A 26,853-nucleotide genomic window follows, 5' to 3' on the forward strand; every position below is an offset into this window, starting at 1 on the left:
TTTAACTCATGTGTTGTGGTTTTCGATAGCAAATCTGATTGTTATAGTGACCACTTGTTTTCATCATAGATATATCATTAATATACCTGTGTGTGCGTGTTGTGGTAACCATATAGTCATGCTTGGTTGGCCCACCTCTATTAATCATCATTCAGTAAGTCGTTTCCTTTGAGCGATATTATCATTGCCGTTAACGCAAATTTGGATAACCAATTGAGGCGATTCCCTTCTCTGTAAGTCACCAGAGACTGTAAGAAGGCTGTTTAGGTTTTTGTGTTGGTAACGCCACGTAGCGCTCTGTACGGAAATCACTGACTGCGCTGTGTGCAGTCTGTGACTGGTTGGACTCATTGTTGGAATATTCGCTTCTGTAGTGTTGGGCAGTTGGATGTGAACTGCGCGTAGCGCTGTGAAGTTGGAGGTGAGCCGGCAGCAGTGGTGGATGTGGGGAAAGAGATGGCAGAATTTTCAGAGCGGACGTTCTAAACGTGTGTCCGTCTGAAAAAGGAAATTTGTTAGACTGGATGTCATATATTATGACTTTTGAACACTATTAAGGTAAATACATTATTTGTTCTCCATCAAAATCTTTCATTTGCTAACTATGCCTATCAGTAGTTAGTGCCTTCAGTAGTTTGAATCTTTCATTTAGCTGGCAGTATTGGCGCTCGCTGTATTGCAGTACTTCGAATAACGAAGATTTTTGTCAGGTAAGTGATTCATGAAAGGTATAGGTTATTGTTAGTCACGGCCATTCTTTTGTAAGGATTATTGAAAGTTAAACTGCGTTGCGCTAAAAAAAATATTGTACGTCAGTTTAGTGATAATCAGAAGTAAAGAGAGAAATGTCTGAGTACGTTCAGTTTTGCTCAGCTGTTTAAAAATCAAATAACGTAAGAAGTTTACCATCACAGTCATTTATAATTTTTTTAACGGGACGTTTCAACTGGACTGTAGCATCTAGGGATACGCAAAAGAGCGCGGCCGACACCGCACAGTCTGAGACACTATTCAATTACCCGAAGGATTTTCTATTAAAGATAATTTTGCAACAGCCCAAATCGCTATTCTTACTGTCGTTGATAACACGTTTCAGTTACAACCTGTATCCACGGTGAGATTTATACTCCCTAATCGGTATCGGTTGTTTGGTGAGAGCGGGCGAACTTGCCCTCCCACAAAGTGAGCTGGGGAGCAGGGAGTGTTGTCAAGTATAGGCAGTCGGCCACCCTCGTGGGCACTCAACTTTTTCCGTAAGTCCGCGCCGTGAACTGCAGAGGGCTTTGTGCGCCGGGTGCTACAGGAGAGGCAGAAGGGGAGGGTGTTCCCTGCCAGGCTTGCGACGGAGGAAACCGGCGGCAGCGAGAGGTACGCCTCCACGTTCTTCACTTGCTCAGTCTTACGTACCTGCTCACGTAACTGGCACGTAACACTTGCCTCTGGCTGCAGTGCGGCAAGTACGAGAGTGGTTACACCACAGCTGCGGTGCCAGCCACGCTTCGCCGGGGACGCCGCTGCTGCACATTTTTTACTGCCTGGCGGAATTCCACATACCGGTATTTACCTTACAACTGAGAGAACACCATTGTCGGGATGGATTTTGCTTGCATTACTCTTTTTTATTAGATATTATCGTTATGTGAGTATGCTGACTGCTAGTTTATATTTGTAAACCAATGGTGTCTGCTGAATGTTTGTTTACATCGCCAGACACGGTGTGCGTGTGGGTTGATATTTTGACTATATCTTTTTAATACTGTGATTTCTTGGTTTTGTAGGAAAGTCTTTGTAATGGTAAAGGCTGTTAACTGTGGAGGATATGAGTATTTGAATTTGGTGATGATCAATTTCTGTATCGGTCTAGTAATCAGGCCCTTCATTGCACATTCTTTACTGCTCCTTGGGACGCCCTGCTAAACCCGCAGGACAGGACAGGTAGTTTAAATCGTGGAAAGGGGTCAAAATAAGCGGCTCTAAGTTACACTCGAACACACAGCTTTATTTATTTGACCAAACATTACAAGAGCCAAGAAAATTTTTAAAAAGAACAAAGCATTGATTTTTGGAACTTAATTGCTGGCTGAATGCGCCATACAATCTCAAGCCGTAAGGGCAAGCCCACTTTAATTTAAAATCGGCTGAAAACCAATAACATAAGACTCAAACCAAAACCATACATTAAAAAGGCAGAAGGCCTTATCTTAAATCAGTTCTTTCAATTAGGCTGAAGGCCCAAACAATCTGACACTTAAAGAGCAAAACAACTTTAATTTAAAAATTGGCTGAAGGTCCATCACTTAAAACTCAAACCAAAATAAATTTTTGAAATGCCAAAAGTTCTTTAATTAGGCTGATGACCCAAACAATTGGACACCTTAAGGGCAAAACGACCTTAATTAAAAAATCGGCTAGAAGCCATACAAATACAAACAACAAGAACAAATAAGAAAAGGCAGTACACCCAACGGCGCTCAGAAGTTTCCGAGGGTTGGCCTGGAATTCAAACACTAACTCTCGCTCAGGTGAGACAGGCAGTCGGGCCAACCATTCACGATCCGACGACACGCAACCGAAAGGCAGTCAACGGACCAAGCGAGAGGATGTCCCAACAGCCCACAACAAAATTCAAACGACACAGTGCGAACAGTTGGGCTGGCTGGTAGATTGTGTAAAGAATTAAAATGGTTCTGAGCACTATGGGACTTAACATCTATGGTCATCAGTCCCCTAGAACCACTTAAACCTAACCAACCTAAGGACATCACACACATCCAGGATTCGAACCTGCGACCGTAGCAGTCGCGCGGCTCCGGACTGAGCGCCTAGAACCGCTAGACCTGTAAAGAATTAACGTTCGTGTCCGGGATCGGTGAACCACGGACCTCGCAGTAGTGGGAACAGCCCCTCACACTGCGACCGCGGGTGGACGTCGCCAGGCCCCGGCCAGACACGCGCCACGGAGACTTCCTCGCTGCTCCACGCCAACCGACCAACTGCTCAGGCCCGGAAACGGTGAAAGGACCAAGTGTGCGTCGGCCGATGAGACGACCAACCGAACGACCGACCAACGGCCGTCCCGCTCCAACCTCCTTCCGTCGGACAGTTCACGTGTGCCGCCAGCGGTCGGCGGGCACTGGCTGTCGGCGCCTCACCGGCGCTCCGTCCCCGGACTCCACTGCTGCTGCGTCCCGACTGCACTGCTGGTCCGTCCCGAACTCACCGCCGGACACACGACGACCTGGAAGTGCTATCGGTCGCTACAGAGATGCTACGGCAGTGAACGTACCGATACGCGCTGCCGCTGCCACTCACGGGCAAGTAAGGCTGGAAGTTAGTGACACCAATAAATGGAATAAGAAAACGAGGCGGCAGTGCAGTAATAGAATACGACAAATAATAAATGGGATAAACGCGAGCCGTGCACGGATCAGTCCAGTACAGGCTTTATTTACCAGTTTCTGAGATGATTTTTTCCACAATACACTGACGGCAGAAAAAAAAAACGCAACACTAAGAAGGATTTGTGCAACTGAACGAAATTGGGTAGTGTGTTCCTGCATATGAAAGATGATGTCTATTCAAATTTCGCGCCAGTCGTATAAGAGTGGCGGTAGTAGCGCCACCGTGTGGGTGCAAACCTGGTTTGCTTTAAAATCATGCTGTAACGGTCGTGACCGTTAGTCACCTTTGACATTGGACGTGGTAAGTTGATGTTAATTAAGAATTATCCTCACTGAGGTTGAACTAGGTCGTGTAACAGGGCTACTAGAAGCTGGGGTGTTCCCTTTGCGATACTGAAGCTGCGTGACCCTTCTGCGATACTGCAGGAACACTTGGCAGGAATGTCGCCTCTGTACATGACTGGTGGCAGCGGTGGCCACAACAATGTAAGGTCCCGAGGGACTACCGAGAGGGAAGACCATCGTATTCGGCGCACGGCTCTGGCGCAGTGAATTGAATCTGCAGCAGAAATGTGAGCAGCAGTTGCCAGCACATGGCACAACGAACTGTTACGAATCGATTACTTCAAGGTCAGCTCCGAGCCAGACGCCCTTTGGCGAGTGATTCACTGACCACAAACCTTTTGCGCGACTTTAGTGGTATCGAGCGAGACGTCGTTGGAGGGCAGGGTGGGCGTGTGTTGTGTTTTCTGGTGAAAGCTGTTCCTGTCTCGGTGACAATGACGCTCGTGTGTTGGTTAGGGTCGCAGGTTCGAATCCTGCCTCTGGCATGGATGTGTGTGATGTCCTTAGGTTAGTTAGGTTTAAGTAGTTCTAAGTTATAGGGGATTGATGACCTTAGAAGTTAAGTCCCATAGTGCTCGGAGCCATATTTGAAACACAATTGCACTGTGTGTATATTTGGAAGAAAAGCGGCGGAAAAAAAAAGAAACGTACTTGGATGAATCCATAGGTATTACGTCAACATAGTAAAAGCATTCAGCAAAATTTGTTACGGGAGCTGCTAGTGGAGGATGTCAAGTCTTATACATAATTTACTTACGAATGGATGGAAGTGTATTTCAGTATTTGCTCAATAAAGTGGTTTCTCATATTACAAAACAGAATACTCTCTTGAGAAATGATCCCGTCTCCGGCCATCCTGATTTAGGTTTTCCGTGATTTCCCTAAATCGCTTCAGGCAAATGCCGGGATGGTTCCTTTGAAAGGGCACGGCCGATTTCCTTCCCCATCCTTCCCTCACCCGATCTTGCGCTCCGTCTCTAATGACCTCTTTGTCGACGGGATGTTAAACATTAATCTCCTCCTCCTTGAAAAATGCTATATGTGCAGAAGACAGGCAAACTGTGACACTTGGATTTCTTGATACAGGAGAGAGCTATTCTAGTTTACAATACAGCACTGGAATATTACGCTGCACGTTAACCGACATAATTCCAGAAACATGTGAAGCGATTTATAAAACACTGAAAGGGGAATATGTGAAGGTAAATAAATGTTTAGTATACTATATGGGCAATAAGTAGATTAAAACTGAAGAAACTGCAAAAATGTGGGAAATTAAGGAGATGGGACCTGGATAAACTGAAAGAACCAGAGGTTGTACAGAGTTTCAGGGAGAGCATTAGGGAACAATTGAAGGGAATAGGGGAAAGAAATACAGTAGAAGAAGAATGGGTAGCTCTGAGGGATGAAGTAGTGAAGGCAGCAGAGGATAAAGTAGGTAAAAAGACGAGGGCTGCTAGAAATCCTTGGGTAACAGAAGAAATATTGAATTTAATTGATGAAAGGAGAAAATATAAAAAGGCAGTAAATGAAGCAGGCAAAAAGGAATACAAACGTCTCAAAAATGAGATCGACAGGAAGTGCAAAATGGCTAAACAGGGATGGCTAGAGGACAAATGTAAGGATGTAGAAGCTTATCTCACTCTGGGTAAGATAGATACTGCCTACAGGAAAATTAAAGAGACCTTTGGAGAGAAGAGAACCACGTGTATGAATATCAAGAGCTCAGATGGCAACCCAGTTCTAAGCAAAGAAGGGAAGGCAGAAAGGTGGAAGGAGTATATAGAAGGTTTATACAAGGGTGATGTACTTGAGGACAATATTATGGAAATGGAAGAGGATGTAGATGAAGACGAAATGGGTGATACGATACTGCGTGAAGAGTTTGACAGAGCACTGAAAGACCTGAGTCGAAACAAGGCCCCCGGAGTAGACAACATTCCATTAGAACTACTGACGGCTTTGGGAGACCCAGTCATGACAAAACTCTACCAGCTGGTGAGCAAGATGTATGAGACAGGCGAAATACCCTCAGACTTCAAGAAGAATATAATAATTCCAATCCCAAAGAAAGCAGGTGCTGACAGATGTGAAAATTACCGAACTATCAGTTTAATAAGTCACAGCTGCAAAATACTAACGCGAATTCTTTACAGACGAATGGAAAAACTGGTAGATGCGGACCTCGGGGAGGATCAGTTTGGATTCCGTCGAAATGTTGGAACACGTGAGGCAATACTGACCTTACGACTTATCTTAGAAGAAAGATTAAGAAAAGGCAAACCTACGTTTCTAGCATTTGTAGACTTAGAGAAAGCTTTTGACAATGTTGGCTGGAATACTCTTTTTCAAATTCTAAAGGTGGCAGGTGTAAAATACAGGGAGCGAAAGGCTATTTACAATTTGTACAGAAACCAGATGGCAGTAATAAGAGTCGAGGGGCATGAAAGGGAAGCAGTGGTTGGGAAAGGAGTGAGACAGGGTTGTAGCCTCTCCCCGATGTTATTCAATCTGTATATTGAGCAAGCAGTAAAGGAAACAAAAGAAAAATTCGGAGTAGGTATTAAAATTCATGGAGACGAAGTAAAAACTTTGAGGTTCGCCGATGACATTCTAATTCTGTCAGAGACGGCAAAGGACTTGGAAGAGCAGTTGAACGGAATGGACAGTGTCTTGAAAGGAGGATATAATATGAACATCAACAAAAGCAAAACGAGGATAATGGAATGTAGTCCAATTAAATCGGGTGATGCTGAGGGAATTAGATTAGGAAATGAGACACTTAAAGTAGTAAAGGAGTTTTGCTATTTAGGAAGTAAAATAACTGATGATGGTCGAAGTAGAGAGGATATAAAATGTAGACTGGCAATGGCAAGGAAAGCGTTTCTGAAGAAGAGAAATTTGTTAACATCGAGTATAGATTTAAGTGTCAGGAAGTCATTTCTGAAAATATTTGTTTGGAGTGTAGCCATGTATGGAAGTGAAACATGGACGATAACTAGTTTGGACAAGAAGAGAATAGAAGCTTTCGAAATGTGGTGCTACAGAAGAATACTGAAGATAAAGTGGATAGATCACGTAACTAATGAGGAGGTATTGAATAGGATTGGGGAGAAGAGAAGTTTGTGGCACAACTTGACTAGAAGAAGGGATCGGTTGGTAGGACATGTTTTGAGGCATCAAGGGATCACAAATTTAGCATTGGAGGGCAGTGTGGAGGGTAAAAATCGTAGAGGGAGACCGAGAGATGAGTACACTAAGCAGATTCAGAAGGATGTAGGTTGCAGTAGGTACTGGGAGATGAAGAAGCTTGCACAGGATAGAGTAGCATGGAGAGCTGCATCAAACCAGTCTCAGGACTGAAGACCACAACAACAACAATGGGCAATAAGAACTATTTTTAATTTTGAATAATTTAGTTAATGGAATTAATGTTCCAACAGTACAAAATTAATAAAAAGTACGAAAGAGACAACTAACTTGTGGTATTCAGAGTTCAAAAATAAAGAAAGTAGAATGGAAAGCTAAGAAAGATTTTTTTTTTATTTTAGAGTGTGACCACATCCTCTACTCCGGCTTTCTGAAAAGCAGCCTGGATGCTTCCAGATGTAAAGGTGGATGGCTATAGCTGTGGTTGTGGACATAAAGTCGGCTGCAGCGTATTCTACCTGCCCATCAACACACAATTAATAGGATGCACTGTGCCCCTTGCTCACCCCTTCCCCCCGCCCTACCCTGTCGAAGCAAGTTTATAAAAAGAAAAAAAGAGTCGAAGGAAGACACCAACTTCGAAGCCATGTTTACAAACACACTACAGAGGCGTCAAATAGCTGCAGCGACGCCAGCGCTCCAAGGGGTTACATTTCATGTTCCAGTGAACAGAAGACAACGACTTTTATTTATTTGACGACAGGCAACATTTGACATAGTTCCCTATTACATCATCAAATTTTTTCGACATATCAACTTTGACAAAGAAAAATGATAGTGTAATGCCAGCCTTAGGACGAGGCCAGTCGAGGCCGTGTAACCAACCAGTCTGCGTGTTAGGCACACTGGACCTACAACTCTGGTTATGGTCTGGGGTGCGATTTCGTGTGACAGCAGGAACACTCTCTTGGTTATCCCACGCTGCCTGACCGCAAATTTGTACATCTGTCTGGTGATTCGACCTGTTGTGCTGCCATTCACGTACAATATTCCAGGGGATGTTTTCCAACAGGATAGCGCTCACCCACATACCGCTCTTGTAACCCAACATGTTGCCTTGGCCTGCTCGATCACCAGATCTGTCTCCAGTCGAGCACATATTAGACATCATCGCACGACAACTCCAGCATCATCCACAATCAGCATTAACCACCCCTCTATTGGCCGACCAAGGTGCAACAGGCATGGAACCTCCATCCCACAAACTGACATCCGGCACTTGGCCAATACAATGCACTCACGTTCGCATGTTTGCAGTGAACATTCTGTTACACCGGTTATTAACGTACCAGCATTTCACATTTGCAGTGGCTTATCTCGCGCTTGCACTAACGTGTGATCTTGCAATGTTAATCACTTAAATATGCTACCCAGCCAAATTTAGTCCAGAAATTTGATTACTCTACATTAATTATTTCTTGTTGTTGCGATTTTTTCCATCAGTGTGCGTCTGGTCTTGGTTTCTCGTTTGCCGTGTCGTTAGTTGGGCTGCGTCTTGCAGATATCGCGGCCTACTACCGCTGTACTGTCACAGACGGCGTGGATCAGCCTATCGCTGTTTCCGCGTTTACAAGATTTTTTTGTTAAACGAAAGAGTCACATCACTGACACTGCATCTCTGACGTGGACATTTTCTGGTTTCCATCCGTTGGTGAAACAAACTCTTCAACTAAAATTATTTGCAAAATGTAGATATTTAGGTTCCTTGTGCCTCCGTGAAGTACAAACAATTTTTAAAAAATCATGAGGTTACGGACAACAGTATCTCACGTACAGAAAATAACGTCTTTAGAGCGCGAAATCGTATGTTAGTGCCCGTATAAAAACGGCTCTGTGACGTCCAGCGTGTTCAGTGAGCACACCTCGCCGATTTCGAGGGGACTCATACAAAACGTACCGGTGGTAAAAAAATGGACAATCATTTCCAAAGAAAACTGCTTAATTGATGTACACAGAAGACGTTTATTTGGGCACCAGAATCTCCAGGCATTCCAGTTGTGAGTATGTCAAATGCCAGATGAGCAGTACAAAAACACGTCAAGCAAACTGCAAACTGACACCAACCATGTGTACAGATCTGACGACGTCTTCCAGAATGATATGCGAGTTGTATTTAAAAATTTGTTGAAATATTGTTCCATTTCGAACAAAAACATCAGCGAATGCGAGTTACTCAACAGTCTCTAGATGGTGACAGTTGTAATACCCCCTCCTAAAAAATTGTTTTTGTGTAAATATTGTGTAAAGATTCGCGACCAAAGAGTCGAAGTTCATATTGCGTTACCTGTCTTATAACAGAAGGGGCAGCCATCATTTTTTTTATAGAGCAGCTAGGAGACGCATGGCTGATTGCATTGGTCTTTCTTCCTCCAGCTATCAATATGTAAGGATCGTGATCAAGTGCTTTAGGTGTAAATGATTCCGAACATACGAATGAATTTATCCTCACAAATGTGTTATATCTTTATTAATCCACCACGTTGTACGTTTGTCGCAGTATTTGTTGTATTACGAGTTCTATTTTTCAGCATTTGTCACAGGGAAGACCCAACACGTCGAAGCGGCATCAATCCGCCATTGGCGTGATTTCATTATTTATTTGTAATGTTCGTTTTTCTTTGCTGTACGGCTTACTGTGCGGCAGTCATTCAGGCATGAAGTCCGATATTTTCAAATCAATCAAACAGCATAGAGAGGTTATCAAACTGCTATACGCGAGTTTCATTTTCTAAAATTCCATCGCTCAGTATCCTCTGTTGCGCCGCTCCCAACAGCAATATGGGACGCTTACTAACCTCATTCTGGTAAATTTTTTTTTATATTTTAGCTAGCGGAGGTGGAAACCAACTCGCACACTAAGGAAGCAGAACGACTGAAATGTGTCATAACAGTTGATGGGATACAGGTTTTCTGATATGACGTCGAGGCTAAGGCTCATTCGTCCCAGTGGTAGTGTTCTGGATCGCCAGGACGGAAAAGATCGACGCGAGTGAACAAGCGTGAAAGTGATGCTCGCTATGTTTTTCGATTTTAACGGCATAGTGCTTTATGAGTTCTTGCCAAAACTTCTGTTGGGTACTACTTACAAGTCCAACACGTTGTCATCAAGTAGTCCGAGAAATTCTACCGGATTCGTGGCGAAACAAACCATGAATGTCGCGCCACGATAATGCCCCTGCACGTTGCTCGAGCACTTTGGTCAAAACAGTACTGTAATGGTGCCCTGGCCTCCACGTCCTTCAGGCATGCCTTTGAATGACTTTACTGTTTAGAAAAATAAATAAAACTGCCGTCGTTTTACAAGCATAGATGAGAGCTGGAAGCTATCCCGAAGATCGATGTGTTAAGGGGAATGGAAGAGGCAATGTGTAACAGTCAGTGGGAGCTATTTTGAAGAGAGAGTAACAGCGATGTAGACGAATAAATTAAATACTTCGTATAAAAAAAAAACGAGTGGGGTAGTGCAATGGTTAGCACACTAGGTTTGCATTCGGGGGACGGCGGTTCAAACCCGCGTCCAGCCATGCCGACTTAGGTTTTCCGTGATTTCTCTGAATCGTTTAAGGCTCCGTCTCTAATGACCTCGTTGTCGATGGTTCGTGAAACGCTAACCTCTCCGCCCCTTGTAAAAAAAAATTGACATCCTCTTAACACACCTCGTGATTGAAATTGATCACTATTTGTTGTTATCTGTCTTTGTCGTCTCTGACAGGATTAAAATGTCGCCCACAAACCTCGAAGATTTTTATTTTTCCCCTGTAAAAGCACAAAAATTAAAAACAATTTGTCCATTTTATTTGGACTGTTTAGGTCCGTGGCCGTGGATAATGATATTTCACTGAAAAAATACGGCAACCAGCCACTTTTTAATGCGTTTTTTTATTTACACCAATATGCATTGCACCCATCTTCAGCTGGCAAATTACATGGATCTTCAGTTACTACAGTAGTACAATCTCCACAGCAGTTTGGATGCTGCAGCAGGCCTGTGCAAAAGCAACGACTCCAATCATTTACTTCAATTTCGTGAGTTTAAAGTCACACACTATCAGTTGTTCATTTTACTTACATTCTCCTCTCCTTGTTTTCTCCTGGCTTTTCTTCTTTTTGCAACAACACAAACACTTTTTATCACGTATTTTGCACAGGCGCACTGCGTTATCCGCCATGTTGTCGACTGACAGTTTTTGTTTACATACAAATGGTTTATCTATGGACAGAGTTATATTTTTACGAAAGTTTTGAAGTTCTAAGATAAGCTATTGTTTTCTAAATATTGACTTGGCTGATAGAAGTATTCTAAGTACGATGTATACTTTTTTTATAGTATTGAAGATAAGAAATTAACATAACACATTTATACAAAGCAGTAATTCATACATTTACAATAAAACAAAGATAGAATTAAGATGTTAGAATTAAGATTTTTATGTTTTATATTGTTACATGCAATTGTTGGGTCTATAATAGATTATGTTATTTCTTGATTGTGCTTAGTAAGTGGTTTGATAAATAGAGTGTGGAAGTTTTTTTAGAAATATTCGGTTTGGCAGCTCTGTTTGGTCGTTAAGTATGTCAGAAGGGGATGCATGTTTATGTGAATAAATTTCGATTTCTTCTAGGAGGTTCATTCTTTTTCCTTTGTTGGCTAAGTGGAGAACTTGTAGGTTATGGGATATGTCTGTTACTTGATGTTCTTCTTCTGCTACATGTTGGGCGAATGTGGATTTATTTAAGTTTTTTAAACGAAGAGCATCCATGTGTTCTCGAAACCGTATGCTGAAGTTTCTCCCTGTTTGGCCTATGTTTGTTTTTGGACATGAGTTGCAGTTAAGTTTGTATATTCCTGATTGATTGTACGGTTTGGTATTATTTTTAATGTTGTGGATAGCTTTGTCCTTAATTTTGTTATTTGTATAGTAGCTGATTTTGATATCTGTTCCTCGGAACAAGTTTGCTATTTTATATGACAGCTTTCCTACAATACGTGATGAAAAGTGTTTGTGTTGTTGCAAAAAAGAAGAAAGGCCAGGAGAAAACAAGGAGAGGAGAATGTAAGTAAAATGAACAACTGATAGTGTGTGACTTTAAACTCGCGAAATTGAAGTAAATGATTGGAGTCGTTGCTTTTGCACAGGCCTGCTGCAGCATCCAAACTGCTGTCGAGATTGTACTACTGTAGTAACTGAAGATCCATGTAATTTGCCAGCTGAAGATGGGTGCAATGCATATTGGCGTAAATAAAAAAACACATTAAAAAGTGGCTGGTTGCCGTATTTTTTTCAATGAAAAGCAACAATTAAAACTTCATTATTTGCTGTGCTCCCTAGTGCTGTAACTTCTATGGCTATCAATGTCTACGTACCCAGCCAGCTGTGGGGAATCTGCCGGCGAGGGACTATACGGTAGGTGGCGGATGCCTTGCGGCTGTCTACACGTCTACGCGTCTTGTGCATCTACGAGGAACAGCTGCAGAAGGAGCCTTACTTTATTTGCAGATAAACTATTCTTCCTACCCTTGTTTTCCTTACTTTCAAACTAAATCTTAGTCATAAGTTATGTAGCAGTTCATATCATTTGATATTCTGGTCTAAACAATCTACCTTTCCTAAAATAACAATCGGCATCTCGGCCGGTGTGGCCAAGCGGTTGTAGGCGCCAAAGTCTGGAACCGAGCGACCGCTACGGTCGCAGGTTCGAATCCTGCCGCGGACATGGATGTGTGTGGTGTCCTTAGGTTAGTTAGGTTTAAGTAGTTCTAAGTTCTAGGGGACTGATGACCTCAGAAGTTAAGTCCCATAGTGCTCAGAGCCAGCCAATCGGGATCTTCATAAATGTAAACATATTAGCATATCTCTAATCTTGAATCATGTGGATATCAGTTGAAGGGTAAAAATGTTTATAGTCAGTCACCAATAAAATTATTAGTCAGAGATACAGAGTGGCATAGTTAAAAGTAGCCCTCCTCCTCTCTGAAAGCGATTGGAATATTTCGACTACTGAAATAGATCAAACAGCTACAAGAATGTGGTTATACAATAATCGATTGCCAACAATTCATCTTATTCCATTACTGAAGTTAGACGTTTCTCTTTGCGGTGTGCAAAACGACTTTAGCGATGCAAGAAAGAATTGAAATCGTGGAAACATATGAAAACAAATTCGGTTAAGGAAACACACGAAATTTTCAGGGTCAAGTATCCTGGTAGAGGACAACCAGCAAAGAGAACAATACGAAGAGTGTATAAAGACTGGCGCATGTACCGATCTGTGCCAAAAGTAAAACGACAAAGATTTTTTTCAGTTTGCACACCGGAACTTATTATAGACATTCGCCGAAGACTTATTCGGATCCCAAAGAAGTCTACACGTCATTTGGCCCAACAAGTGCATGTGAGTAGAAGTTGCCAGCGTGACGTTGTGCAGCAGTTCAGGGAGGATGACAGTATGAAACGTGTTGATTATTGCACTTGGCTTTCGAATAACGTCAGCAATGGTTTATTAGTGATGAAGCATTGTTTCATCTTTCCAATCATGTGTATTCACAGAACACGAGGTACTGGTAACGGAGAACCCTAACACTCTGTCACCAACCACTCCATGATGAAAAAATTAGCGTTTGGTGCGATGTAACAGGAACGAGTATCATTCAGCCGATTTCTTTTTTTTCCTTTCCTTTTCTTTACGCTACACTCAACACGGTGGCATATATGAATATTTTTGATACATTTTGGGCTCAACTCACTGAACATGAAAGATAATACTGCTTCTTCAAGCAAGATGGGGCAACATGACTCGCTGTCAGCAAACATTTGTGGCCACCACGTTCGCCGGGTCTAGCAACATTTTTTGGGGGGTGGGGGAGGACAGGACACTGGAAGAACTAGCGCTGTGAAACAAATCCGCACACAGTACAGGAACTGAAAGACATCAGCCGTGAAGCTGAAGTTGCCGCAGTCGATATCCGAACTTAGCACCGGGTGTATCTGAATATGCTTAGACCTGCACAGGTGTGTACTGATGTTGGTGGGACTAAAAAAACACGACCGCAGCGGTCGCGCGGTTCCATACTGTAGTGCCTAGAACCGCTCAGCCACTCCGGCTGGCCTTTCAGCATCTTCTGTAAATGTACTCATCATTGTAGTTTACGTTGTAAATAAGTGCTAAGCACATTTTAGCTCTTGATTTCTGTAATTTCACTGCATTTCCTTTATACTGACACGAGCTACTTTTATCTGTCTCGGAGATAAAACTATTCATTGCTATTAAAAAGTTACACAACTTGCAGGTTGCAGAGCTAAATTGAAACCAGCTCATAAAGAAACAAAATATAATGGAGGAGAAAATGCCTGGCTTTGGTCATAAATCGTAATTTAAGATGTACAACCCTGCAAACACATCTTGAATAAAATCACTATTGCCACACAGAGGGTAAAATCAAGTAAAAAAATGTGCCTAGTGGAATCAGTTGATGGAACTGAGGAATGTAGTACAGCAAGCGGCAGTGAACAGGGAACTGCTTGGACAGAGCGCACCTCACGCGGGAACTACCAGAAACAGCCTCGGCGCGGCGGCCCGGCACAAGTGAAGGCAGCCGCAGGCTCCGGTCTTGCCAGAGCTTGAGACGCGGCGATGTCTGGGGCCCACCGCAGTCTGCCGCAGCTGCTGTGTGTATAGCGTGGTGCTACTCAGTCAGAAGGTTGCCTGCCTGCCTGTGGGACCGCGGAGCACAACATGCGGGCCCGCTGTCTGTCTGTGGCGCTGCGTGTCAACAAGTGAGGGGCGGGCACACAGCACGGTTGAGGGCCTCTTCAAACTTCGTCCTGTGATGTGACAGTGGTGTCTCATCTTGGTAAAGGCAAATTACAATTTGCATTTCGGAAATCTTTCTCAGTTTACGATGCTACATGTGCGTTCCCTCGCCAGATTCTACAAATATTAAATAACAAAAGAGCAATAGATGTTATCTAACTCTGCAAATCACAACATTCTTTTATAAAAACTCATTTTTTATACAAGTGTCATAATCACTCCCGATACAGGAAAGCACAAATAATGTGTATACATCAGATCACTGCTTGGTTTTCTGCACGTAGTTTTTTCCTTAATTTTGAAAATAATTGGATCGTATTCAGCTCTGCACATCATAAGCTATAATAAAATTATCGAGAGATTTAAACCATGGGCAGTAAGCAGGGTAAAATCTTCCCACGGTTAGGTGCATGTACTGATGAGAATTTAAATTGAAAAAATAAATTAGAGATTCTCAGTTCAGCCACTTTTGTTCCTAGTGAGAGAGATAAATCGGTAAGTTAAAATTGCCTGCTTATTTTCATGCATTAATTTCATGCGGTATTGTTTCCTGTGCTAACTCGTCTCTAAGGGAGAAAGTTTTCATTGCATAAAAATATGTAACAACAATACACTGATGAGCCGAAACGTTACGAAAACTTCTCACCGCTACACTGGGGTTTTGGGGCATGGGGTTGGCTTGGGTTGTTTGGAGGAAGATACCAAACTGCGAGGTCATCGGTCTCATCGAATTAGGGAAGGACGGGGAAGGAAATCGGCCGTGCTCTTTCAGAGGAACCATCGCGGAATTTGCCTGGAGCTATTTACAAAATCACGGAAAACCTAAATCAGGATGGCCGGGCGGGGGATTGAACCGCCGTTCTCCGGAATGCGAGTCCATTGTGCTGGTCACTGCGCCACCTCACTCGATTGGGGCATGACACGATGAGGAAAGTGTACACGGTCGTCAGAAAAAGCCTGAAAAGCTTATAAGAGTGTTGGAGGGTAGGGTGTGCTGGGAAATAATTGTTAAGAAAATATTGGATACGTTGCGCCGTTTCCGAATTAATTCGCATTGAAGTTATCCAGTCAGGCAGTTGGGCGCGTAAATTCAAGCGCCCCGCCAGATACAATTACTGTCAGTTGTTCTCATAGCGTAGTTCATAGCGCACGAGACTGTTCAGCCTCTGGCTCGGGTTCGATCCCTGCTACTGTTCCATGTCCGATTTTCGCGCCGCTCCCTTGTTCCTTTTTAGTAAACCAAACAAAGTCACGTTTGGTGATACCGCCAGTGGCGGGGCGCTTGAATTTGCGCCCTCAGCGGCCTGACTGCCTAACATCGAGACAATACAGATCACAAAGCGGGACATCCACTCACGTAACCGCCTTTGACAATCGATATTGTTATGGTCCGATACATGGAAAGGAGCATATCGGAAACTGTGAAGCTGGTTGATTTCTGGCGTCCTACTGTCATGGACTCGTTTAGAAAGTGACTGAAGTAAGCTGAAACCATACTTAGGCGAGACCAAAAATGGATCAAATGGCTCTGAGCACTGTGGGACTTAACAGCTGAGGTCATCAGTCCCCTAGACCTTAGTAGTAGTTAAACCTAACCAACCTAAGGACATCACACACATCCATGCCCGAGGCAGGATTCGAACCTGCGACCCTAGCGGTCGCCTGGTTCCAGACTGAAGCGCCTAGAACAGCTCGGCCACTCCAGCCGGCTTAGGCGAGACGGTTGGGGACATTCACACCTCATCAGAGAACACGGAAGTCTGAGGCTTGCTCGCTCTGTAAAGCAGTATGGGCAGCTGTCTGTGGCAGATCTGATGACAGAATACAGTGCTGGCGCAAGCACAAGTGTCCTCCAACAAACCATTCGGCGCACGTTTTTGAACACAGGACTCCGAAGTAGGCGATCACTTTTAACCTCCCCACTACATTTCTTTCTGTATAGAATTTAGCCCAACTCTGCCTCCCACTCTATAAAAGTCTACGAACTGCCAAAACTGCGTCCCTAAAAACTGTTGTCCGACCTAAACTCGTATGCTAATCTTTGAGTAAACAAACGTTATTTGAACTGTACAATAGCTGATCTGAATACAACTTGTCTTACATTAAATGCGCAATTGAAGTAAAACAATTATCTGGCCGTAATCAAAATTTCCACTTACGTCACGTCTTGACAACATTTTTGCAGACTTCTCGAAAGCACAACAGCAAACAGCAAGCAGGCAGCGGCTAAGCTAGATTTCTGTTTCTAAATAAAATTTACATCTGTTGCATACCACCTGTGATATTGCGTAATGACAAACAGTTGGGTGGGGAGAGTAGCTATGCCCATGAAACGGTATTCCAAAACAAAGACTTTAGAATGAAGTGTATGTTCAGAAAGAGTAAAACTTCGCGTGGTCTCCACACGTAACATAGGTCTTAACAATACCATGCTTAACAATGAACAATAATTTAAAAAGCGTCCAATATTAACAGAACATTCCATAAAAATCAAAGAGCTTAATCAGTTAATGCATGACTCAGGGAAGTGGGATGTTTTTCTCTCAACTCTGAGCACGTTAACTAGCTGACAATTATTCTGAGAATAAGTGGTGCTGCAGTCGTACCTCAAACTCCTTTTCTTCAAAAAATAATAACATTAATCAAAATTGATATTCTCTTCGCTTTCTGATGTATACATCTTATTCATCCTAACTGTCCTTTACAATTCATCTAATTGGTTCAATCAGAAGTTAACACAGCGCTTAAGAATACGTCCATCCCTACCATACTTCAACTAAGAATGTATCAGACTGCGCTGACGGAGTGACTGTCCCACGACAAGACATAAGATTGTCTACCTGTAACTTAACTTGCTCTCTGACACGCACATCTATAACATACAAAACACAAAACGATACAACCACGTTACACAATACCTGTTCAATACCTGTTCCCATGTTGAGCCAGCAATGTCGTCAACTGCACTGACAACGTGATTGTCGATATTGAACCATAGATCTATGGAAACGTTTCATATGTGACGATGAGTCACGTTTCTTCTTACGCTTGATTAACCGTCCTGTTTGGATACGTTGACATCCTGGCGAGCCGGCCGGAGTGGCCGAGCGGTTCTAGACGCTACAGTCTGGAACCGCGCGACCGCTACGGTCACAGGTTAGAACCCTGCCTCGGGCATGGATTTGTGTGATGTCCTTAGGTTAGTTAGGTTTAGGTAGTTCTAATTCTAGAGGACTGATGACCTCAGATGTTAAGTCCCTTAGTGCTCAGAGCCATTTGAATAGTGACATACTTAATTACAGTAATACAAGGCCCAGTCACGTTAATGTGACCACCGCCTGTGTTCCACGTCAATGTGCTGTAACCACTCAGATGGCAGGTGCTAGCACAATCAGTGGAGGGTATATATTATATATCGAGGGATGCGGAAAACAATGTAGTCCTTTTCGCAATACGATTTACTGACGTCCAAAAGGACACCATCATCTGCTTTCGGGCCATGGTTGGAAGCATTTCCGAAACGGTTAAGTTTTGTTCGCGTGGCGCTGTGGTTACAGTATACCGTGCATGGCAAAATAGTGCTATCCAAAACCGGCGCTGAGACAACTGTTTTGCACCACAGTCTATCGATAATAAGATTGAACGACGGCTGCTGAGATATGTAGGGCGAATAGAGGTCCAACTGTTGAACAACTCACCGTCCAGATAAACCAAGGGGCTATCAACAGTGTCTCGGAGACGTCCTCCACAACAGGTGCTTGGTTCATGCACCCTTGTTGAATGCTGTTCGTCAGCGATGAAGGCTGGAATTTGCACGCCAATGCCGCAGCTGGAATCTTCGCTGAGCTGCGGAAGATGGTCTTTTCATACGAATCATGTTTTATGCCGTCGGCGGGTATGGCCCTACAACAATCGTTGGAGGAGTCCACGCCGTAGGAGAAAGCGCTATGGTCTGGGGAAAGTTATCGTACCGTTCCCTGGGTGATCTACTTATTCTGGAAGGCACAACGAACCAATGCAAGTATGCATCTATCATTGGGGAACCCTGTTCACTCCTACACACAGTTTGTTTTTCCTCGGCACGGTGACATCTATCAGCAGGACGATGCAACGTGTAACACAACTCGCAATATACGTACGTGGTTTGAAGAGCACCAGGTTGAGTTTGCCGTACTACCCTTGCCACCAAATACTCCGAATTTAACTCCAGTCGCGAATATGTGGGAGCACATCGATCAGGCTGTTCGCACCGTGGATCCTCATCCGAGAAACCTGCAGCAGCTGGCACTTAAGTCCGCATGGCTCCCTCCTTCCACAACTTCACTGACTCTCTTCCTGCACATCCGGGCTGCAACAGCTGGCTATTCAGGCTTTTGACAGGTGGTCACATAATGGGACTCGACCGTGTAGAAGAAAGACATCACGTTTATTACTCTTTATTAAAATTGATTTTACCCGGTAACGGAGTGAATAACGCTGTCACCTAAATCCTTGATATTTTACCAAATAATATTAAATGCCTGCCAGATAACAAAAAAGATACATATGGAGGTTGTTGTTGTTGTGGTCTTTAGTCCTGAGACTGGTTTGATGCAGCTCTCCATGCTACACTATCCTGTGCAAGCCTCTTAATCTCCCAGTACCTACTGCAACCTACATCCTTCTGAATCTGCTTAGTGTATTCATCTCTAGGTCTCCCTCTACGATTTTTACCCTCCACGCTGCCCTCCAATGCTAAATTTGTGACCCCTTGATGCCTCAGAATATGCCCTACCAACCGATCCCTTCTTCTAGTCAAGTTGTGCCACAAACTCCTCTTCTCCCCAATTCTGTTCAATACCTCATTAGTTATGTGATCTACCCATCTAATCTTTAGCATGCTTCTATAGCACCACATTTCGAAAGCTTCTATTCTCTTCTTGTCCAAACTATTTATCGTCCACGTTTCACTTGCATACATGGCTACACTCCATACAAATACTTTTAGAAACGACTTCCTGACACTTAAATCTATACTCGATGTTAACAAATTTCTCTTCTTCCGAAACGCTTTCCTTGCCATTGCCATTCTACATTTTATATCCTCTCTACTTCGACCATCATCAGTTATTTTTCTCCCCAAATAGCAAAACTCATTTACTACTTTAAGTGACTCATTTCCTAATCTAATTCCCTCAGCATCACTCGACTTAATTCGACTACATTCCATTATCCTCGTTTTGCTTTTGTTGATGTTCATCTTATATCCTCCTTTCAAGATGATGTCCATTCCGTTCAACTGCTCTTTCAAGTCCTTTGCTGTTCTTGACAGAATTACAATATCATCGGCGAACCTCAAAGTTTTTATTTCTTCTCCATGGATTTTAATACCTGGCAAGTTGAATTTTTTTCTGGGCAAGTCCTTCTGTTGCACAGGATAATTTATACTTAGGAACTTTTAGCCTATTTACTACAAAAGTGTTGCATACTTACTTGTGTAACTAAACTAAATATCAGCTACGTATGATGTCCTCCGTCTCAATCTTCTGCTGATTTTCCTGCTTTTTCGCCAGCGCGTGTGGCTGTCATTTTCAGAGGTTCACCCTCCAATGCTGGTGCTTGCGACCCGAGATCATACGTACCTGTCGCGCCAACATCTGAGGACGTTACATTGATCATTACCGCTGTGGCTCTCCTCTTATTTTCTGCAACTATCGCTCGGTGCAGCACGGTAATCCAGGACCCAGTTATCTTGTTGTCTTAGAGCTTGTTAAAACTAAACTCGTACTAGCGATTCGCGAGAAGATCAAAAGTCGGTCGAAGATGGCGAGACTAAATCCAACAGGAAACAGGTGAACAAGTGGCCACGGAAGCCTCAACAGTTTAAAACTGAACACTGTTTACTATCGCGCGGACTCGCGTGTAACAGATCGGCACACAGTCATACTTAAATACCACTCGTTCTTACATTCAATAAAGCGCCGTGATGCATGCCATTATGATGTATCGTGCAAAGCGACTCACGGAACAACGAACTACAGTACGCAAAACACGTGCGCGCGCGCTGGTGGTGTGTGTACAAGTGTGTGCGCGTGCGTGTTGCCTGAATTCAATCCTCTTTATGAAACGCATAGACATATGTATTTTCTAGGATTTGGTTACGGTTGCTCGTTTTTTTTTTTCGTACCAGGTGGATATTTCTTGCAGCGTACAATCACAGTTTATTTTCTGAGTCTTATCAACGGTTGTCACACTGTAAGCACCTCCACGTCATTCCTGGCAGACACAGCCTGATCCCTCTCGACACACTATTCTGTAGTATCTATCTAACAGCACGGATGACTCAAGTCTCCGAACGAAAAACATCTTATGTTTACATTCGCGTTCCGGGGGACTGTCGAATGATAAACAGATTGTCATGGAACATTTCTTTTTGAGACAGCAAATAAACATGATGCCGTAATCACACATTTTATCGGCTAGTCAAGACAGAGGGACGTTGGGCCGTACTGAAATCGTCACTTGACTTCAAACGCTTCTCTCACTACGTGCAGGACGTCCCAAAAGTTTGAGGTTTCTTGAACTGAGTGCCCTGAGATAAGGAACCAGTCTTTTCCTAACAGTATTGCCTCACATCAGGCGCTTAACGTGCTGCCGTAGGGATGCAGAGTGGCGGCCACTGGGCTCACTGCACGTATCGCAGCGTAACCCACTGACAGGCCTGAACTCCGGGTTCAAAATGATTTGGGCCCGTCGCACGGGCGTGACCGTTGCTGCAGCAGCGCTATCGCCACTATGTTCTGCCTAGTGCGCGCCTCACAGACAAGGTCAATCGTGTTTACCGATGAATCTTCTCCCGTAAAATCCATCTGCTTAAACTCCGCTGTGCGAACGGTTCTTTCGTCAAGAACTTTGTCCGGTTGCCTGGTCGGAACTATCCAACTTCTCGTAGTTTCTATCCACGAAGATAAAGCTGTTTCAGTTCGGATGAAACCTGGTGCGAAATATTTCTCTTCACTCTCGTTTATCGTCTCGGAGACTACACGGTGCTGTACCGTGCATTCAGTGCATGTCTGTAGTTGCTGCAGCGCATAACGCTCCATCCTCGACAACCACGCATGAACCACGAACAACCTGGACACAACACTGGCGACTGTACATTATTTTTATAGGTGGCGTCGCTTTCTTCGATGCGGCAGGCAGCTGTTTGCTTATTATGGGGCGTAAGCAGTTTTTTGCACACACACACACACACACACACACACACACACACACACACACACACATGCTTCTGCCGCAGTGTATAGCTCGTACAGCCTGAAACATTCTATTTCCGTAAGTCACTCTTTATATGAGGATACTTTGTTCGGGATACACTCTCGTCTGTATAATTTGGCTGTGAAGGTTCAGAGCAAATTGCACAAGTACGTATAGCAAGTGTCCGCTCGATAATAGCAAACTGGTTCAGTTCTAAAGAAGTAATGATTTAAGATTACGAGCGCTTTAGACTGGAGTTTCGAGAACCACATTTTCATGTATGTGTTTTTTTTCTGTCTGTTGCAGGTAGGTAAAACTACCAGACACAGCAGTGAGATCAAGGAACTGAGAGTTTACGCGCAGCGCAAAGTGAGGTGAGTGAAACTGGTTTTCACGGCTCTCGAGTCTGCCGTGAGTCGCTCTGTATCATCGCATACGAGGCGTAATCCGTGTCTAGCCCGTGTGTTACTAACCAGGGGAACTCCCCATCTCATACCCCTCAGATTTAGTGGTAAAATGTCCCAGTAGATAGCCGGTCAAAAACTGAACACAGATCAAGCAAGAAAAGAGGAAGGTGAACTGAACTGTGAAAAAAGAAGCAAAATAGGAACAATGAATGGTCCGAGCACAACACGTGCAATATCACGGGAATTACAAGAAGCATAGCGTCGTGGTTGTGTTGGTTGTGTCGTCACGATGTTGCAATGCCAAGCGGGAGATGCATGATCAAATCTCCCTCGTGCTCCACTTTTTCACAAATTTATGAACCGGTCGATGACGTGTCTGTTCTCCTTCTGTAGTCTTGGCAATTGCCATACTATGCATTGGTTATAGAACATGACTCATGGGGTAAGAATGTATTACCATCGCAAGTAAATGTGATCAATACTGATGCCGTATACAGCCCTCACAGAAATGTAAACAATAAATAAACGGGTGTGAAATGTGTTACAACAAAGGCATTCAGGAATAAAAATTCCCAAAACGGAATGCAAGAATCATAACGTGTAGTAGTACTTGTGTAGAACAAATAGAAGGTACGAACGTCTGGAAGTCCCTTCGTTATAACTCGCTGTTGCATAATGGACGTTACACCACGACACAGATACAAATTTAGATACAGCGAACAGACACGTCAATGACCGGACGGTAAGTTCATAATTCTGTGAAACAAAACAAAAAAACAACAACAACAAGAGGTACGAGGTTTGAACACGGTTTCCCCCTTCCACTTTGCAGCACCGTAACCACATAACCAAGACGCCGTGGCTAGTTACATTCGGTCAATGTTGCACATTTTGAGCTTGGACTGTTCACTGTTTCTACTTTGCTTCTTTTTTCGTAGTTCAGTACACCTTATTCCTGTTTCCATACTTTATCTGTGTTCACTGCCCCACTGGGGCATCTTACCACTAAATCTGAGATGGGTGCAACGAGGTGTTTCCCTTGTAAGTGCATCCTTTGCTGCCACCGGTTTTGCAAGCCAAGCGGTGGCTTCCGGCGCAAGACGCACGGTCCGCCTTTCCTTCCTCCTCTGATACAACTTTGAACCCAGGAGAATCTGTTGGTCATTTCCTTGTCTCGTGATTATTCCAGAATTGCGTTACGTTTTCCACATCCTTTCAGGCATTGGTATGAAGTTCGTTTCATAGAAAGCTCATTTTCGCAATCTGTGACCCACACGGAAAGAAAGTTGTTAGTTTCAGCAGCTGCCCTATAACAACCTCAGTGGAACAGTAATGTAAAATAAATCGTAATATAATGTAAGTAATGGGTGTCTGCCAATGTTTCTTCAATAACCTTTCTATTCCCCATTGTCTGCCGTTTCCCATCGCCTTACACAGCCATTACCACACATTTGACAGACGCGACAATGTCTGTAATTCATGCTGCTTGTGACATATGGCACAAGGGAATTAATTCCATTTTTGATCGTTTCGGACTTATTCCACTTTTAAGTACTATTTATGAAGCTGCTTTCGGAGCATAAAAGATTAATGTCCAGATGTTGTCAATAACTGCCATAGGACTGGCAACACTGTTGAACATAGAAGGGAGCAACCTTTCGTTTACAGCACAAGGGGAACCTGTCCACTGTCCTACATTGCATGCTTTGCTTTGTCGGTGTATGAGCTCTAATTGAAGCGGACGATTATTAGTGAAGAGAGAACATTTTTCATTCCTTGTAGAAACTTAGTGAATAGAGTCGGCACAATGTGTACCTTTGAGGTCTTGTTCAGTCAGTTCCGATTACAGGGTCTCGGAAAAGTGTTAGTTCCAGAAATGCTAAAGGCGTTCGGTTCCAATATTCCTTAAGAACTGGAATAAGCTCTATAATAGTGCGTAAACTCTACAGGTAATAATCTTATTTTCAGTCTCCTGCACTGGCGAAAAGAGGTATATTAAAATGTCATTGTCTCTCATGAAGTTATATCAACATCCGAGAGTGAAGTCTCAGCCATTGATCACAAATTATTGTTATCAAGACATTCATACTTACCTAAAAGTAGTGATTTTGGTTTAGTGGAGCAAGCCAGTAGAAAATATCGTTAGAGAAGCAAAGAAAACTTCCCCAGATGTAAGATCTTTGAAAAGAAATCCTCAGACCTCATATCTATCGGAAACTTTGAGAATTCATTAACGAACAGAAGAAAATGGCTGACGATTATGGCATCAAATGGTTAACTATGAGATGGTTGTATTTTATAATGTAACCCCCTTTTACCCTCATGTTTAAGCAGTCTGTGAACCGTGATGTACAATTTGACAAAGACGATTTAAGAACGAACCGTGACCATGCCATGATATATTTTTGTGACATCTAGTAGGGCCCACTTTGTGCCAGACGTCGACCAGTAACAAAAGTGAAGAAAAAGGACATGGAGGATTTACTGCTATGTAATGCGTATGTGCTCACCATTTTTTCAAGAACCTACAGTATGACATTGCCGCAAAAGCTTCTTCAGCTTTTCAAGAGAAAACAGATAAAACTAAATACATTTCTCCTTGAATGTAAATTGTATAACTTACTTGCTTTGCTGGATGTCGCTACAGCCATTGTAGAACCTTGACCTCCTTTGCCACCTGCCTCCATTCTTCTCTGTCGCTTTTCTTCTCCAATTTCTGACTCCCATTCCATTGAGATCGCCCTCCATGTCCTGGAGGCAACTTTTGCTGGGTCTCCCTCTTCTCCGTCTTCCTATGGGCTTTCGTATTAACACTTTCTCAACACTTCGAATTTCTGACGTTCTCTGTACGACTCCAGCTAATCTTGTTCTTCCTCGCTTAGTTATCACTACAATATTCATCTGTCCAAAACGTGTCCACAGCTCTGCATTTGTCCTTATTCCCCATTTTCTTTCCCCTTTCACCGCCCCAAATCTACCGTTTCCAATCTCAATAACCGGCCTTCTCCTTTGTGGTCATCACTCAGCTTTCCGAGCCTTGCAGTACTGTAGCGCTTAATACAGTTAAATATAACTGCCTATTTGGAATCCGGCCGCTGTGGCCGAGCTGTTCTAGGCGCTTTAGTCCGGAAATGCGCGACTGCTACGGTCGCAGGTTCGATTCCTGCCTCGGCCATGGATGTGTGTGATGTCCTTGGGTTAGTTAGGTTTAAGTAGTTCTAAGTTCTAGTGGACTGATGACATATGTTAAGTCAAATGGCTCTGAGCACTATGGGACTTAACATCGGAGGTCATCAGTCCCCTAGAACTGAGAACTACTTAAACCTAACTAACCTAAGGACATCACACACATCCATGCCCGAGGCAGGATTCGAACCTGCGACCGTAGCAGTCTCTCGGCTCCAGAGTGAAGCGCCTAGAATCGCTCGGCCATATGTTAAATCCCGTAGCGCTCAGAGCCATTTGAACCTATTTGGAAATACTTGTTAGAAGCAGACACAGGGAATAAAATTATAATTATATATTAAAGAAGTGTATTTTCTGCACTTGTCCCTCAATAAAACCTGAAGACTAGAATAAAAAAGGAAGATACAAGCACAATACATTCAGTACACAAAAGAATCACGTCCAGAATTTCACACTTCTATTCAAGTAGCATGTAATAGCAAATAAATTTACCCTTCCTCAGTAGAAGACTACATTATACACAAAAAAAATCGTTGCAGCATGAAATGGTGTAAACTTTTCATGTAATCAACTACGCAGTAGAAACTTTGTCTATTTTTCTCAGAACTTAATTCCCTTGTGCTCTGAACAGTTCATACGTAGTCATATTGATGAGTGTCTTACCCGCAGACAGGCACTATTCTCCCTCCCCCCCCTCCCCTCCCCTCCCTCCCCCCCCCCCCCCCCCGAAAAAAATAAATCAGTCCCACATCATTCGGCTGGGATGTGCTCGCAGCACTAGCGACGATAAGACGTGTGGCGCGACGCGACGCGGCTCAGTTCATTCGGTTCGAAAGCAGGCGGCCTAATTCAATCCAGGCGGGCGCCGAGGAAGCCGTATTGATCGGCTCAGACGGGGTCACAACAGCACGACCCCGGCCGACGGACCCTGGTGACTCCGTACTGTGGAAGAAACAGACCGCGTGCCAAGGAATCGCAAGGCCAGCAGCGGGAACATCCTCTGTTCTTCTAGTTCAGGCTGGCTGAGTGTCTGGTTGGCGACCCGTGCACCATAAGGAAACGTCTGCTAGTATCGTACAAGAACTGTACTCGTTCTGAATTATGTGTCATCAGGGTGCTAACAATGAACACGCACAAGAACTGACTCCAGTCGCCGCGCGTTCGTCCACCCACATCGCCGACGCAGCGCAGCACGCCTCGTCTGTCTTGGGACGAAAAGTGACGCGCTGCAACTCAGAGCGGACACCGAGCCGACA

This window comes from Schistocerca gregaria, chromosome 6 (assembly GCF_023897955.1).
Source record: "Schistocerca gregaria isolate iqSchGreg1 chromosome 6, iqSchGreg1.2, whole genome shotgun sequence".
Classification (NCBI taxonomy): Eukaryota; Metazoa; Arthropoda; class Insecta; order Orthoptera; family Acrididae; genus Schistocerca; species Schistocerca gregaria.